Here is a 4,101-nt window from a genome sequence, read left to right as displayed (position 1 = left end):
AAGAACGTGTCCACCTTAGTGATGGCGGTTAGTTCTTCCTCTTGAAGATCCTATGGAGTGCTTGAGCTCCTCAATATCTCTTCCTTGCCTTTGTTGCTCTTCCCTCATGGCTCTTTGGTCCTCTCTAATTTTATGGAGGATAATGGAATGCTCTTGGTGCTCCATCCTTAGTTGCTCCATGTTGGAACTCAAATCCCCTAAAGAGGTGTTGAGTTGTTCCCAATAGTTGTGTGGAGGAAAATGCATCTCTTGAGGCATCTTAGGGATTTCTTGATGAGGGACTTCCTCATGCTCTTGTTGAGGTCCATGAGTGGACTCTCTTGTTTGCTCCATCCTCTTTTTAGTGATGGGCTTGTGCTCTTTAATGAGGATGTCTTCCTCATGACAATTCCTGCTAAATTGCATAGGTGACAGATGAGATGAGGGAAGGCTAATCTTGCCAAAGTGGAGGGCTTGTCAGCCATTTTGTATAGTTCTAGAGGTATGATCTCATAAACTTCCACTTCCTCTCCAATCATGATGCTATGGATCATGATAGCCCGATCCACAGTTACCTCGAATCGGTTTTTAGTAGGAATGATAGAGCATTGGATGAACTCTAACCATCCTCTAGACATGGGTTTAAGGTCAAGCCTTCTCAGTTGAACCGGCTTGCCTTTGGAGTCTCTCTTCCATTGGGCTCCTTCCACACAGATGTCCATGAGGACTTGATCCAACCTTTGATCAAAGTTGACCCTTCATGTGAAAGGAAGAAGATCTCCTTGCATCATTGGCAAGTTGGATGCCAACCTCACATTTTTTGGACTGAAATCTAAGTATTTCTCCCGAACCATTGTGAGCCAATTCTTTGGGTTCGGGTTCATACTTTGATCATGGTTCCTAGTTATCTATGCATTAGCATAGAACTCTTGAACCATTAAGATTCTGACTTGTTGGATAGGGTTGGTGAGAGCTTCTCAACTTCTTCTCTGAATCTCTTGTCGGATCTCTGGATATTCGCCCTTTTTGAGCTTGAAGGGGACCTTAGGGATCACCTTCTTCTTGGCCACAACTTCATAGAAGTGGTCTTGATGGACCTTTGAGATGAACCTCTCCATCTCCCATGACTCAGAGGTGGAAGCTACTGTCTTCCCTTTCCTCTTTCTAGAGGTTTCTCCGGCCTTAGGTGCCATTAATGGTTATTGAAAACAAAAAGCAAAGCTTTTTCCAACACCAAACTTAAGAGATTTGGTCGTCCTCGAGCAAAAAAAGAAAGAAAAAAGTAGGAGAAGAAGAAATAGAGGAGATGGAGGTGTGTGGTGAATTCGGCCAAGGGGGTTTGGAGTGTTTGTGATGTGTGAAAATGAAGGAGTCATGAGGGGTATATATAGGGTAAGGGAGAGAGGGAATTCGTGTGATAGGGGTTGGGTTTGGGAGGAAAGTGGTTTGAATTTGAGTGGGTGTGGGTAGGTGGGTTGTATGATGGGAAATAGTGGATGGATGTGCATGGTGAAGAGGTTATGGGGAAGAGGGTAGGATTTGATAGGTGAATGGTGTTTGGGGAAGGGTGTTATGGAAAGGTGTGAAGATGAGTGAGAATGAGTTGGGGTAGGTAGGGATCTTGTAGGGTCCACAGATCTTGAGATGTCAAGGATTTCTCATCCCTGCACCTTTCTGGCATTTAAACGCCCTCTGTGTGGCATTTCTGGCGTTAAACGCCAGGATGTTGCCCATTTCTGGTGTTAAACGCCAGTCTGGTTGCCAGTTCTGGCGTTTAACACCCAGAATGCTGCCAGACTGGGCGTTAAATGCCCATTATGCTACGCTTACTGGCGTTTAATGCCAGCCAGATGCCAGACATCCTTTTCTGGCGTTAAACGCCAGTCTGTGTGCCATTTCTGGCGTTTAACGCCCAAAATGGTGCCAGATTGGCGTTAAACGCCCACTTTGCTAGCTTTACTGGTGTTTAAACGCCAGTAAGCTCGCCCTCCAGGGTGTGCTATTTTTTTGCTGTTTTTGATTCCTGCTTTAATTCTGTAGCTGTTTTTGTGACTCCACATGATCATCAACCTAAAGAAGACATATAATAACAACGGAAAATAAAATGAAAGAGTAATTAATATAGATAAATAAAATTGGGTTGCCTGCCAATAAGCACTTCTTTAATATCAATAGCTTGACAGGAAGCTCTTACAGAGCTTCACAGGTGCTCAGAGCATGGTTGTGGCCTCCCAACACCAAACATAGAAGTTGAGTGTGGAGGCTCTGTCTGACTCTGTATTGAGAGAAGCTTTTCATGCTTCTTCTCCATGTTTACAGAAGAAGATCCTTGAGTCTTAAACACAAGGTAGTCCTCATTCAATTGGAGGACTAACTCTCCTCTGTCCTCATTCCAAGGATGATGGATTCATCCTCATCCTTCCCAGTGTCTAAGATTATGAAGTCAGCAGGGACGTAAAGGCCTTCAACCTTCACTAAGACATCCTCTACAAGTCCATAAGCCCGTTTCATTGATTTGTCTGCCATCTCTAGTGAGATTCTTGCAGCTTGTACCTCAAAGATCCCTAGTTTCTCCATTACAGAGAGTGGCATGAGGTTGATACCTAACCCTAGGTCACACAGAGCCTTTTCAAAGGTCACAGTGCCTATGGTGCAAGGTATTAAGAACTTTCCGGGATCCAGTTTCTTTTGAGGCAATGTCTGCTAAATCCATGTATTCAGTTTATTGATGAGCAATGTAGGTTCATCCTCCCAAGTCTCATTACCAAATAACTTGGTATTCAACTTCATGATTACTCCTAGATACTGAGCAACTTGCTCTTCAACAGTGTCTTCATCCTCTTCAGAGGAAGAATATTCATCAGAGCTCATGAATTACAATAGTAAGTTCAGTGGAATCTCTATGGTCTCTATATGAGCCTCAGATTCCTTTGGTTCCTCATTAGGGAACTCCTTATTGGTCAGTAGACGTCCAGCAGGGTCTTCCTCACTGAAAATCACTGCCTTTTCACTCTCTCCAGGTTCGGCCACTTTGGATATGGTTATAGCCTTGCACTCTCTTTTGGGATTCTCTTCTGTATTGCTTGGGAGAGTACTAGGAGGAGTTTCAGTAACTCTTTTACTCAGCTGACCCACTTGTGCCTCCAAATTTCTGATGGAGGACCTCGTTTCATTCATGAAACTGAGAGTGGTCTTAGATAGATCAGAGACTATGTTTGCTAAGCCAGAGAGGCTCTGCTCAGAATTCTCTGTCTGTTGCTGAGAAGATGATGGGAAAGGTTTGCTATTGCCAAACCTATTTCTCCCACCATTGTTGTTGTTGAAGCCTTGTTGAGGCTTTATTGATCCTTCCATGAGAAATTTGGATGATTCCTCCATGAAGGATTATAGGTGTTTCCATAGGGTTCTCCCATGTAAGTCACCTCTTTTATTGCAGGATTCTCAGGGTCATAAGCTTCTTCCTTAGAGGAGGCTTCTTTAGCACTGCCGGATACAGCTTACAATCCAGTCAGATTCTGAGAAATCATATTGACTTACTGAGTCAATATTTTGTTCTAAGCTAATATGGCATTTAGAATATTAATATTAAGAACTCCTTTCTTTTGAGTCATCCCATTATTCACAGATTTCTTTCAAAAGTGTACATGAACTGGTTATTTGCAACCATCTCAATGAAGTCCTGGGCTTTTGCAGGGGTTTTCAGATGAAGAGATCCACCAGCAGAATGGGCCAATGACATCTTGGATAATTCAGACAGACCATCATAGAATATACATATGATGCTCCATTTTGGAAGCATGTCAGAAGGACACCTTTTGGTTAATTGCTTGTATCTTTCCCAAGCTTCATAGAGGGATTCACCTTCCTTCTGTTTGAATGTTTGGACTTCCACTCTAAGCTTTCTCATCTTTTAAGATGGAAAGAATTTGGTCAAGAAAGCATTGACCAATTTATCCCAAGAGTTCAGGCTTTCTCTAGGTTGTGAGTCCAACCATGTTCTAGCTCTCTCTCTTACAGCAAAGGGGAAAAGCATAAGTCTGTAGACCTTGGGATCAATCCCATTGGTCTTAACAGTATCACAGATTTGCATGAATTCAGCTAAGAACTGATGAGGATCTTCCG

The 4,101-nt window shown here is 43.0% G+C and overlaps 1 non-coding gene across 1 annotated transcript; it reads left to right on the top strand.

The window, feature by feature from the left end:
- Window positions 1-3,772: 3,772 nt before the first annotated feature.
- LOC112793657 (small nucleolar RNA R71) lies at window positions 3,773-3,880 on the top strand. The gene has a single exon (XR_003198359.1). It is a non-coding gene; the product is annotated as a small nucleolar RNA R71 (small nucleolar RNA).
- Window positions 3,881-4,101: the final 221 nt, after the last annotated feature.

This window comes from Arachis hypogaea, chromosome 3 (genome assembly GCF_003086295.3).
Source record: "Arachis hypogaea cultivar Tifrunner chromosome 3, arahy.Tifrunner.gnm2.J5K5, whole genome shotgun sequence".
In the NCBI taxonomy this organism is placed as follows: domain Eukaryota; kingdom Viridiplantae; phylum Streptophyta; class Magnoliopsida; order Fabales; family Fabaceae; genus Arachis; species Arachis hypogaea.
The sequence above is the reverse complement of the archived record's forward strand: the minus strand, read 5'-3'. Positions and strand labels throughout refer to the sequence as shown.